The sequence below is a fragment of the Podarcis muralis genome, chromosome 6 (assembly GCF_964188315.1).
Source record: "Podarcis muralis chromosome 6, rPodMur119.hap1.1, whole genome shotgun sequence".
Lineage (NCBI taxonomy): Eukaryota > Metazoa > Chordata > Lepidosauria > Squamata > Lacertidae > Podarcis > Podarcis muralis.
In genome coordinates this window covers 32,310,717-32,324,447 of record NC_135660.1, presented here as the reverse complement: position 1 = coordinate 32,324,447, position 13,731 = coordinate 32,310,717, and the positions used below count along the sequence as shown (strand labels likewise).

Genomic DNA, 13,731 nt, shown 5'->3' with positions numbered 1-13,731 from the left:
CACCACTTTATGCCAAAATAAACTGGCCATGACAAGGCTAACCAGGCTCCCTTTGCTGATTTCTCCTAACACCTTTACTAGGCATTGAATGGGAAGTCAGTCTTTCAGGTAATCTAGTCCAGAGTTGTTTAAGGCTTTAACACTGGCACAGTGGCTAATAGGTAGGCAATGCTGGTTGTTCTCAGCACTGGTGTGATATGTGCCCAATAAGAGGCACAAATCACCACCTAGGCCACCTCCTTCTGCATGTAACAATTCTATCAACATTCAATCTTTATGATTTCCTAAAACGACCAATCAAGCTTTGCAATGAATTCCAACCTGGAATATCACAAGAGAAGCTAAATTCACATTGTGTCAGGCTTCAGGAAATTGGCTTCCTCCCCTCTTTGGCAGGTAGATAAGCAGAGCAAAGGAAAAGGAGTCTTCTTAACAGTTAGAAACTTTAATGATCATAGCAAGAGAACAAAGAATCCCTTCCTAGAAATGGAGGTGCTCCCAATTAAGGGTTCCACCTACTTCTTCCCTAGTCACCCGTGTCACTACCGTGTCTTGTAACCTGATCTTGTAACCACCGTGCTTTCTGTGCTGATGCCTTATCAACTCTTCTTGACCTTAGGCTGAGCGGATGGATGCTTTCCAGAGACAGTGAATCTGTTAACTCTCTCTCTCCCAGTGCAGCTTCTCCTAGCTGCTCCCCATTCAGTATTTCCCAGCTTCTGCCTTTTGAACTATGTCCCTCTACAAACCACTGTTCCAAATCTATACTGTCCTCCTGCTCCTGGGAAGATTCAGGAACCTGATCAGGAGCAGGGGGAGAGGAAGGCTCCCACCATTCCTCCACAGTTCAGCCCTCCTCAGCACGGTTCCTGACACATTGGAAATTATATTAGAAGGATTCAAAGATCTTAGAATTCCGCCTCATGTGCTTTTGCATTTTTAAATTATTTTTTCTCATAAATGGGGCCTTAATAAATCTGTAGTAAGCACAAACATTAATAATAGATTGCCAGTAATTAGATGCTATGTCATACTGTGCAATTTTCCATGGACTTTTTGAAATACTGGAGGGGGGGGGCTTGATACTCTTTCTCGGCCTTTTGGCTAAGATCAAGTGTAGTATCTGTTCTTATCAATTTAATATCTGATATGTCCTCTATTTGAAGTCTATATATTAAATGGAATTTTGGAGCTGGGTTTTTTTGAGAGCCAGTGTGGTGTAGTGGTTAAGAGCAGTAGACTCGTAATCTGGTGAACCGGGTTCGCTTCCCCGCTCCTCCAACATGCAGCTGCTGGGTGACCTTGGGCTAGTCACACTTCTTACAAGTCTCAGCCTCACTCACCTCACAGAGTGTTTGTTGTGGGGGAGGAAGGGAAAGGAGATTGTTAGCCGCATTGAGACTCCTTAGGGTAGTGATAAAGCGGGATATGAAATCCAAACTCCTCTTCTTCTTCTTCCCTCCCAGCCTTCTTTTCCCTGCTGGGCAACTCTTCCTCAGCTGGTTAAATCTCCCTCCTCCTGTGATTCCCATGAGGACTGCCCCAACACTGCTATGAAGCTTTTCCCATCAAAACTGAAGGAAAGGGTGCAAAGCTGCATCATTTCCCCCATCTTGCAATTGCCCTTGTGCTGCTCAGCTGACTAGGAAACAGCTGAGTGCTGACTGCAGAAAAAGGGGCTCCTCTGGATGAAGAACAGGATAAATTCAAATCATCATCATTATTATCATCATCCTCATCATCTTTATCTAGAGCCCCGTGTCTTCCTCTTGCTTGGCTGACCAGTGTGAGGGCAGTGGGCCAGAAACAGCACATGGAGAGTGGATTGCACACTTCTGAACAAGAAATAGATAATTAAATAAATGAATATGTTTAAATTAATTAATTTAATTTATATACTGCCATTCACCACAAGATCTCAGGGCAGTTCACAGAATAAAATGGCATGTTTCTTGTAGGCTATGCATATTGACCAGATAATGTGCAAAATGCAGTTGAGATATGCATATTCCCCAAGGCCTGTAGGAGACTGTACTTAATGGCTGGAGAATAGACAAGAGTCAGCAGCGGAATGCACATGCCCAAGGCTTACTGGGGATTATGTATATTGACTGGGAAACGTGCACAATCCCCTTCATGGAAGGATTATGTGCACATTCCCCATAAGGCCTAGTGAATGTGCACAATTATTATGCACATTAATCTCTCAACTTGCATTCATTCCCCTTCACACACACACACACACACACACACACACACACACACAATTTGCTTCAAGTGCCAGTGTTAATCTTTGGCAAGAAAATGTATTTTGAATCCAAGTGTCCATGAATCTTTTTTAAAAAACAAAACAATAAAACTCTGAGGCATTGAAATTGTTATGCTGTCTCCACTTTCCCAAAAGATGGAAAGTCCAGAGACAGCGGTACAAAGTTTAGTTTCCTTTGGATAAGAGTTTTTTGGTGTAATACCCATGGATGTTTTAGCTACCTTCCATTAAAAACTCCAAGTTGTTGTGTGCCCATGGAAAAAATACCAGGTTCTAGTTGTCGTTTTGTCCTTTCTTCAAACTTGGATACCTATCACATTCTTAAGGTAAGTAGAGACATTTCTAGTCATCAAGGAAATACATACTGTGTTGTTCAGTCCCAGCTACCCATTGTTGAGTCAGGCAAAAATATAGTGATAGCTCCATCGCTGATAATCAAGACTATCAAATACTAATTGTGCGTACCAATAATTAATTAATTGCATGGTCTTGTGTGTCAGGAAACCTGCTGGGGCTCTAATACCTAGGAGAATCCACCATCATCGACCTTCGACTTCCACAGTGGGTGTTGGTGGGTGTTACAAATTGCCCTTAAAGTTTCCCACAATGCCCCCAGAGCATTGTGGGAATGTATTATGTTATGATCTTAGAGCCATTGTGCGGAATATAAAATGGCAGCTCATGGGCATCCGTTGCTACTGCCAGGTAAGCCTGTGAGAGTGGGGATGCTCTGACATGAGAGACGGTCACAAAGAGCACCTTGCCCTTCAAATGCACACCTGTTCCCAATGAGGTGTTGCATGTGAATATAGGAACTATACTTGAGAGATCTTGGGAATCTGACTGTAACAGATGATAATACCAGACAATGGAGCTTTGGTCTGAGAAGATTCACTGCCCAAACCTGCTATTAATTTCAAAATCAGATTCCGAGTATTTCCCCCCCACACCCCTTTCCTTTTCTGTTCCTTAAAATAAATGATAAAATTGTGTAGGAAACTCTCTGCTTTGGTTTCTAAAATTCTAAATTAGAACACACACATTATCCTGACAGGCTAAGGAGTGCAGTTTAACAATGACTCCTTGGAGAGAGATTGGTTAATTAGAAGGGAGCACAGTTGCTTTCATGCTACCTTGCTCTGTGAGATCATGTAATTTTAGATCTCCCTTGCTAGTAATTTGAAGAAGATAGGATAAAAATTACATTAAAAAAAATAAAAAAGGTGGTGTCCAGATGCTAATTTAACTCCTTGCACCATAACAGTTCCTAATCATTTGGTGAGAATCCTCATCTTTCAGCAGATATGTTGTTGTTTTTATTGTTATGCATTTAAAATTTCTTCCTGTTCCCCACATTTCTTTGCCCTCTGATTTTAGAGAAACTCATTTTGTACTTGGTGCTAGAGCGCCAATAATGCATTTTAGATACCTAAGACAACAGTTCCTTTATTTGCCCCTCTAAACACCTATTTCTTTTCAGCATTCTAATTGAATCTCCTAAGCACACTTGTGAGAAAGCTGAAGATGGCCATCCTGGTTTTATATGGCAATAAAGATAATTGAGAAAAATGAGGCTGTGTGTCTAGCTCAGAACCATATATTCACTGTGAGAGGTGCATTAGGAACATAGAAAGGAACTAACAGGATGAAACTATGAAAAATCAAGGTGATCTATGTTTGGATGAATATCTCTTTGCGGTTCCTGAAGTCTACCAAGCCACCGCTCCTTCAATGAGGGGCTCCCATGTAGGTCAATAAAGCTACACAGCAATATAGACAATCCCACTTGAGATCCATAGTCTGTGACTGTAATGGAAGAGTAGATTATAACTTTTCCAAGTAACTTTTCTTGTTAATTATTTTTCTTCATTGATTCAAAGTATGTATAAGCTGCATTTTAGGACCATGCCCTCACAAAGGAACACACACTCAGTGTCATGTGTGAAGAAGCCTCATGAAACAAGCCTTTTGGGTAGAAAGACTGGTTTGAGTCGCGCTTGAATCCCAGCAGTTTTCATTTCCCGAAATGAATTACTGCTGCTCCTGTAGCCTTATGTTTTCCACCTCCTTCAATTTATGTTTATGAAGATTTTCAAACACCACAGATAGAAAGCGACAAAAGGGCAACCTATAATCATTATGAATGAAAAATTATACTGTCATTATTCATGTGTCCCCGTCAGTTTCAATATGAAAGTGAACAAATGCTAGATTGTGAGTGCATTTTTTTTCGCCCGGACAAGAGAAAAGACATAATTTGTCTTAATGGCTATTTTATTTGAAAGGTTTTAATTTTTTCAAATTGCTAAATTAAACGGAACTGAAAGCAAGGCTCACGGAAGGCGCCAAACCTAATGCTACGGATTATGCAGAATGAGTTTCTCCGCAGAATAAGAACGTCATCAACTTGGTGATTGTCAGTAAATGCAGCTTTTCTATTAAGGGCTGATTGCTTTTCTTTCCTCTTCTGTTAGCATTTGCATTTGTGCTAATAGGAATGTGAGGAGACAACCTGTGTGTCTCCCGTGAATCATCTCCATGGGAAGGAGCCTAGTCTGATAATACTCTCAACCATATTTGGCACTCCTGTGACAGCAACATTCCTGCAAAGTCATTCCTGTAAAGCCAAGCCGGACAGGGAATGACATTTGTCAGATGCCACTAGGTTCAATGCAGGAATCTTGCAGACCAGCCATTGACTCCCCTTGAGCCACCACGGCTGCTGGTTGGAGGAGACAATAGACAGCAGCTTGATGTAGCAGCCAATGGGTCAGTCTGGTCTACAGAGGATACAAAGATGCACAGACTTGGTCAAAAGCCACTGGTAAGCATACTGATCTCTTCCTGTGCCTTCAGACCTGGCTCCCAGTCAGTCTATCACTGGTCTATCAGCTCTTAGCTTGACTTCTACTCAGCTTGCCTGCCCCAACATACCATTTGGCTTGAGCATTTGAAAACAAGTAGGGATGGAACAAGCAGCAGTAAGTAAGGGGCTAAAAAGCAAAGCTTCCCTCCCAACAAGAGAAAGGATGCAGAGCTGTACACACAGTTGCCTGAACCTGCAAACTGTGGATTGGAGGAGGGCCACACACATCCCTCAGAATCCAACTATCTCCAGTTTGAGTGAGGAAGGTCTGCAAGGGGCTTCTACCTATCTTCAAACAAAAGCAGAAAGCCTCACACAATCAGATATCTGACTTTATGCCTCTCCTTCCTAGAGTCATAGAATTGTAGAGTTGGAAGGAATCCCAAGGATCACCCTAGACCAACACCCTGCAATACAGGAATTGCAAATAAATCATACACAGCATATGATCATCCAACCTCTGCTCAAAAACCTCCAGTGTAGGAGAGTACACCACCTTCTGTGTCACAGTCCAGTTCATGGGCAATTGAAGTCCCAGCAGAGAACGTCAGGACTGGGGGCAAGATGGTGGGGTGGGAGCAGGAACGGGGGTCCAGAAGCCAGGAGTCAAGAAGCCAAGAGTCCGAGGGTCAGGAAGCAAGGAGTCACGAAGTCAGGGGTCCGAGGCTCAAGGAGCCAAGAAGCCAAGATTCAAGGATTAGGAGGCAAGAAGCCAAACACAGCAAGGCAGGAAGCATGTTGCTGTGGCAAAGAGCCGGAGGGAATGCTGACCTTATATCCCTTCCCAGCTCTTGTCCCCAGATGCTGTGAGTTACCAATCAGCCTCACCTGTGAGGCCACGCCTTGCCTCTTCAGAACAAACTTAGGAAGGCCTCAGTCCTGCAAAGTCCTATTGGTCACAGGGCCTGGCTCCTGCACACACACCTGACATTCTGAAGGAATACGTTCCACTGTTGATCAGCTTTTACTGTCAGAAAGTTCTTCCTGGTGTTTCGTTGGAGTCGCCTTTTTTGTCATTGGAATCCATTGGTTTGGGTCCTTCTCTCCAGAATAGTCTCCTCTCACAGGGCAGGCTACAGCTGGTGCCACCACACAGGCAAAAATTCAACTGGTACATTTTTCTGTGGTGAAGATGAAGAAAGGGGGAGGGGAAAATTAGGCCTATTGTGTTGGTGTGTATCAGACAATTGTTAAAAGCATAGATTGTTCATGGCCAGATCAGACATTACCCATAAACTGGAGAAACTCAAACACAAGATATGAGGACTTGTGATTCCCTCTTATGGTGAGATCTGTGAGGTCCAGAGGTTATTTGGTTGCTGGAGTTCATGGTAGATAAAAATCCACAGAGGGCAGTGCAGGATTATTATCTTTTCCTTCTGCAGCCCCTCCAGGACAATGTCTCATAATTTAAAGAAACCTCTAAATGTTAGTGACCATCACAGCCATCATTCTACAGACCCCATAGAGCGGGGAAATGTACTTTCCGTGGTTTCTCACTCACAATCTGAGACTTGTGGCATTAAATGACGTAGTGCAAAGCTGCCAGATCAAATGTATTTATTTTAGTCCTTTCTCCCAATGTAAATAGCCAGCGTTAACTTTATGGTGTGCACCAGCAATAAGCTATTGAAGGAAATGACCTAAACCCAATAAATTCTTACATGAACATAACAGTGTGTGTGAGGAGTTTGCTTGAACTTTAAAAGCAAATTGGCTCAAGTAATGTCAACAAAGCAAAACTACTTCAGCTCACAGTAGCAACACACATTCTGCCTATCTCTTTCATGTGTGTGCATGCGCAGATACACGCCAAACTCCCCCCCCCCCAGATGCCAAGTAGGCTTGCTGGAAGAGAAGCCCCAACAACAGCCCACATTTAATTATGGCAAGCTGAGTGATGCAGCTTTCTGATGGATGGAGAAAAGCTTTTCTCCGAACACTAGAACTCATGGACATCCAATGAAGCTGAATTTTGGAAGCTTCAGGATAAGATAAAAGAAAGTACTTCTTCATAGTTAATCCATGGAACTCACTACAACAGGAGGCAGTGATGGCCACTTACCTAGGTAAAGGTAAAGGGACCCCTGACCATTAGGTCCAGTCGTGGCTGACTCTGGGGTTGCGGCGCTCATCTCGCTTTATTGGCCAAGGGAGCCAGCATAGAGCTTCCAGGACATGTGGCCAGCATGACTAAGCCGCTTCTGGAGAAGTCAGAGCAGCGCATGAAAATGCCATTTACCTTCCTGCCGGAGTGGTACTTATTTATCTACTTGCACTTTGACGTGCTTTTGAACTGCTAGGTTGGCAGGAGCTAGGACTGAACAACGGGAGCTCATCCCGTCGCGGGGATTTGAACTGCCAACCTTCTGATCGGCAAGCCCTAGGCTCAGTGGTATAACCCACAGCGCCACCCGCATCCCCCAATCCATGGAACTCACTACAACAGGAGGCAGTGATGGCCACTTACCTAGACGGTTTGAAAAGAGGATTGACAGTGGTCCATCTTGGTCAGTATCGCCTACACTGACTGTCAGTGGCTCTCCAAAGTTTCAGATGGGGAGTTTTCCCCAGCCCTACCTGGAGATAGCATGATTGGACCTGGGAACTTCTACATGCAAAGCAGCTGATCCACCATGGAGCTACATCTCTTCCCCCTTTATTGAACTCCCCTATGAACTCCACGACTGGGCAGCCGGCCGTTAAAGGATTAATACTTGCTAGCAAGCCACTATATGAGCTATATGATGAAAAGAGGTTATTGTTGGCCAAAATATAGCTGTTAATACAATCATTAATTCATGGGAGGCCTGGTTTAAAGCCCACAAACATTTCTCACTGCCTTCGCTGCATTTTCCATAAGATCCTATACATTAACAGCTAATGTGTGCTATTAATGAGCTTGTTGCAATATTTCTTAAATACAAAAAAAAAATATGTATTTCCTCCTGTGAAAAGGGTATATATTATTTGGTATAAATGTGCGATTGAGTGACAGAAATGTTTTGTAGAAGTATGAGCTAAATGTAACTGTTAGCTATATGACACGGCTAATTACTGATTTATACAACCTTTATAAATTAACTACCAGAGTTCATTTGAAAAGTGGATTGCACTTTGGAAAGTGTTAAGAAATATGCTTGCTGAGATGTCAGTAAATCCAATCAAACATATTAAGTAATTAAATGTTAAACACTTTGGTATAAGCATTGTAAAAATGTAAAGGGAATTATTGTCTCTGGCTCTGTGCTTAGATAAATAGATAGACTAGATAGATAGGTAGGTAGGTAGATAGATAGATGATAGATGATATAGATAGATAGATAATATTGCTTTGAACTCCCTGATACAGCAGCAATAAGACAACCACCATCTGCCCTCCTTTCCCAACATCACTTCAATGGCAGTAGTGGAAGTCATTGCTTTCTCCCTGCACTTTTAGCCTAATTCCATTATCCGTTGGTAAGTCAAGTGTTTTAACATTTCAGTCCATCTGCATCACATTTCAAGAAGCTTGCTAAAACAAAATAACAAGAAAAAAAAGGAGGGGGGATACAAAGTCCGCTGAACCACAGAACAAGTTCTGCTGCCCAACCTCTGCCACTGTTCGGAAAATCACTTTTGAAATAAGGAATTTCAAAGCATTTTGGAAAGCTGCTGTTTCCAAAGAAGAAGCAGGGGAGATCAAAAGTCTCAGAGGTGCGTCTAAAGCAGTTCTTGGGATTGTAACTCATTTCTTATTGCCATTTTACACACTAAACTAGACTAAATGGGTTGCATTCAACTAAGTTTTACTGAGAGAAGACCCACTGAAATTAATGGTTCTAACTTAGCTGTGTGCATTAATTTCAACGGTTCTACCCTGAGTAAACTTTAGTAGACCAGCACCCAAAATATTTTGTTTTGCTTTCTTTGCATGTTCAGCTCTCAGCAGGCTGGTGATCAACTTCACGCAAAGCTTATCTCCCTTACCTTTAAATGTAGTAGAAGCTCTTCCCAGCAGCCCTCATTAACTTAATTCTCTATATAAGATTATCGGGAAAACCTCGGTGAAGAAATCATACTGTGGCATTTTAGACAGACCAGACCAGACCAGAAACAACATTTCTGGTAGATTTAAGAGGTAGATAGAGGATTAACTGCAAAATCCTATACATAGAGTTTGCCGTTTTGCTAATGTGGAAGAATAACTGAGCTGCCTTCTATCACAACATTTTTATGATTATACAGGCACCTTCTATCATAAAGATTGCATTCACGAGACAGTGATTCAAAACTCTATTCATTGAACGCCACTGAAATGCAGCTTAGCTGCAAGGGTAAACAGAGGCATCCATCAACGGACAGGCTGAGAGAATAGCAATGAGAAATTTCTACATGCAATCTGATATGACAAATCCCCATTCTTAAAAGAAGTCACATGCTTTCTGTTTTATGAGAATGGCTACAGTCCAAAAGAGCATTGATTCTTTAAAAAAATGGCAGTTCCATGTAAGGGATCATTAGGAAAGGAATTGAAAGCAAAACTCCCACTCTCATAATGCCACTATACAATTCTACGGCGCAACAGCATTTGCAATACAGTGTACAGTTCTGGTTGTGTCACCTCAACAAGGATATTGTAAGAGTTGGGAAAAGTTCAGAAAAGGACAACCGATACTATCAAGCAGGTGGCGGACTCCCTATGCTATGAGGAAACATTGTAGCATTTGGGGCTTTCTCGTTTAGAGAAAATGGTGAGTATGATGTTACATCACAGATGTTATGTACTGAAGTTCTCACCCTGGGCCAGCAGGGGATACTGTAGATAGTTATGCAAATAAGGGATCAATAGTGACATTCAGTGATTGGATAGTTTTAGAAAATTGTTACAGTTACGTTGTACTGGAGCTCTATATAAGCAGGTTGACTGAACCCTTCAGTTCAGTTCTGTTCTGGCCTCTGAATAAACAAGAGCTGTTGAAGAATCGCTGTGTCGTCTGATATGTTCATCCACAACTTAACAACAGAAATGTATAAAACCACTCATCATCCCACTAGAACTCATAGACATCCATTGAAGCTGAATTCAGTATGAAGAAGTATTTTTTCACATAGTGCATAGAAGGCAGTGTTGGCCATGGGTAGGCAAACTAAGGCCCGGGGGCTGGATCTGGCCCAATCACCTTCTAAATCCAGCCCACGGACGATCCAGGAATCAGCGTGTTTTTACATGAGTAGAATGTGTCCTTTTATTTAAAATGCATCTCTGGGTTATTTGTGGGGCATAGGAATTCATTCATTTCCCTTCCTAAAAATATAATCTGCCCTCCCACAAGGTCTGAGGGACAGTGGACCAGTCCCCTGCTGAAAAAGTTTGCTGACCCCTGGTGTTGGCTATCAACCTTGGTGGCTTTAAAAAGAGGATTAGACAAATTCATGGTGGAGAGGACTATCAATGGGTACTACCACAGCTGGAAGCAGTAATGGTTCTGAATACCAGTTACTAGAAACCACATGCACTGTGAGAACAGGATGTTGTACTAGATGGGCCATTAGGTTGATTCAGCAGCCTCTTCTTATGCTTTTATGGTTGTATCTGCTCTCTTACAGTAAATGGAACACCTCTGGCCCACTAACTCTTAATGGCTCATGTTCTTGTTTGATGAAGGCCACACAGCTACTTCCTACGAGACTGAGGGTCAAAGGTGGAATTATAGGCAAAGAGCCAATGGGAACATTCCCCCCCCCCCCATGATGTGTACATACCATACCAGGGGTCAGCAAACTTTTTCAGCGGAGGGCCGGTCTACTGTCCCTCAGACCTTGTGGTGGGCCAGACTATATTTTTTTTTGGGGGGATGAACGAATTCCTATGCCCCACAAATAACCCAGAGATGCATTTTAAATAAAAGGACACATTCTACTCATGTAAAAATACGCTGATTCCTGGACTGTCCGCAGGCCGGATTGAGAAGGCGATTGGGCTGGATCCAGCCCCCGGGCCTTAGATTGCCTACCCATACATTTAAAGCACCCTCCAAGAATTCTGGCAACTCACAGCACCATTAGCAAACTACAATTCCCAATATTCTTCGGGGGATGTGCTTTAAATGAATGGTGTGCTTGCAGCCTAGTCGTTTCAGAAATGTAGTTTTCATCAGGACCAAGGAAAGAATGAGTCCCCACCCCCAATTGCCTACAATGATCTGATATTTATCAGTCCCTCAGTTGTTATTTTTCTTACTTTTTCCTTTTAATTCAAAGACATTTAATGTCTTGCCTAATTTGGCCCTGAAATGCAGCTGAAATGTGACCTGCTCCAAAAGACTTCTTTATAAAACCAGTGTTTTGTAAAAGTGAAAGTTGTAAATCCCAATTCAGCTAATCTGAAACAGATTGCTAATTTTTTTAAAAGGCATGAATGAAAGGAGCAATTCTTCAAGGTGACTTTGGAAAAAGTTACACAGCATCAAATTGCTATGCAGGGAACTTTATTATAATTCCATTTTGATTACCCTGTGGCAGAGAAACTGTCAACAGGCTAGTGGGCAAGAAGAACTCTGAGTGATAGGGAAATAATCATAGGGGAACATGCAATCACCTGGGAAATGAAGCTTCTCCCAGAGCAATCGCACACGTACTTGTGGCAGCATAATGTGCCAAGAGCTATCCCCATCCCTTTTAAGAGCAATCACAGATGAATATATAAGTAAAGCTTCCCAGCATCCTCAGAACATCTGTTTCTCTTCAGAGTTTTTGTCCGAAAACATGCATACATACATCCAATCACTAAAGTGGGCACAAAATTCCCCGCCTTCTTTCCCTCATCACCACTGACTTACTAATTGCCCTCCTAAACCCCCATCTCAAGGCAATATACACAATAAGATAACCAAAAGCAGCTAAAAACACAAAAGCTAAAAACCAAAAACTGCAACTACATTTGAAAGACTAAAGTAGACACTTGTGGTAAAGACCCATTTATCCATATGGGAAGGCCTGTCAGAACAAACATGTTTTCAGTTGTTTCTGGAAAGTGCAATAGTGAGCACCTGGTGTATCTTGGCAGAAATGCTACTCCACAGAGCAGGGGCAGCCACACTAAAAGCTCTGCTCTGAGGTACTGCTAAGGAGGATATTTCTCTGTCAGCATCTGAATTCTAATAAGCTCAGATTCATGTGCAGTACAGTGGAAGCTTGGTTCCCAAATGCCTCCATTGCTGTACGGGTCGGTTCTCGAACGCCGAAAACCTGGAAGTAAATGCTTCCATTTTTGAACGTTTTTCAGAACCCAAACATGCAATGTGGCTTCCACTGAGTGCAAGGAGCTCTTGCAACCAATGGAAAGCCGCACCTCAGTTCCGGAAGCCGAACGGGCTTCTGGAACAGATTTCGTTCAAGAACCGAGATACCACTATATCACCAAATTGCAATGAGCCCTCACTACAGTGACATCTATACCATACATTTAAAGCGTTATTATGTCACTTTAACAGTCAAGGAGAATCCCAGGAACTGAAGTTTGTTAAGGGTGCTGGGAATTGTAGCTCTGTGAGCTCAGCATCTCTACTGCGTCGGCATGTCTAGAACTGTTAAGCATGATGACTCTGTATGGAGATAGCAGAAAACTGTTTCCCCGCGAGCTGCACTTGGTATAGTAAACATGCTTAAAATCTGATTTCCCCAATCAATTTGCATGTAGCTTATCTGCACATCAGTAGCACATGGCGCTGGCACTACTGGGACGGAATGCAGACATGGCATGCAATTGTGGAGACTCAAGCAGAAATTGGCTTTGAAACTATCACAGGGTTTTGCTTTCTGTCAATCTCCATTTCCATCAGCCCAAGACACATCACTATGCTACTGCATTTTGAAGTCTTAAATACACATCAACACTTTTGGGGTGCAATCCTAAGACTGCATACTTAGCTTCAGTGGGTTCAATATGGCCTACATCCAGCCAGCATGGATAGGATATACATATACATATACATATACATATACATATACATATACATATACATATACATATACATATACATATACATATACATATACATGCCTTGCTTAATCATAGGGATTCGTGAGGATCGGGCTATGTGCTTTCTAATTTAGAATTGTTAAAATCTATCTAGCTCAGCTCACTTTAAGAGAAAACACCCTGTTTATACTTCTCTAACTACAGAACATTTGTCCATGTTGAATGTATAGACAGCTGCTGTCCAGGCCTTTTGAATTATGTATGGAGCCACCTGGCATAGTGCAAGTTCAGTGAGATGCAGAATATATTTTCTCATATAGCAGACACAAGAAGAAGGATTCATTATCTTGGTGATCTGAAGTTTCTGCGATATCTCTGTAGATAGTCTCTCTAGTCTACAGCATAACTTCCAGCTGTCTTGGCATAGCCAAAATTTCTGAATATGCTGAAATGCAATTAAACCAGGGTCATAAGGTGACACTGGAACACACAGAGAATTTTGGATTAGCGGGTGGTTAAGCTGACCAAAGCTTAGATCATGGGAATGAGAATGCATTCACGTTATGGCCAGAGAAAATGGGTCTTATTCTGGGGCACACATCATAAATATCCGCTGATACTCCCTGAGAA

At 42.3% G+C, this 13,731-nt stretch overlaps 1 non-coding gene across 1 annotated transcript; it reads left to right on the top strand.

Moving 5' to 3' along the window:
* Positions 1–1,084: 1,084 nt before the first annotated feature.
* LOC144328209 (U2 spliceosomal RNA) lies at positions 1,085–1,282 on the top strand. Its single transcript, XR_013393442.1, has one exon. It is a non-coding gene; the product is annotated as a U2 spliceosomal RNA (small nuclear RNA).
* Positions 1,283–13,731: the final 12,449 nt, after the last annotated feature.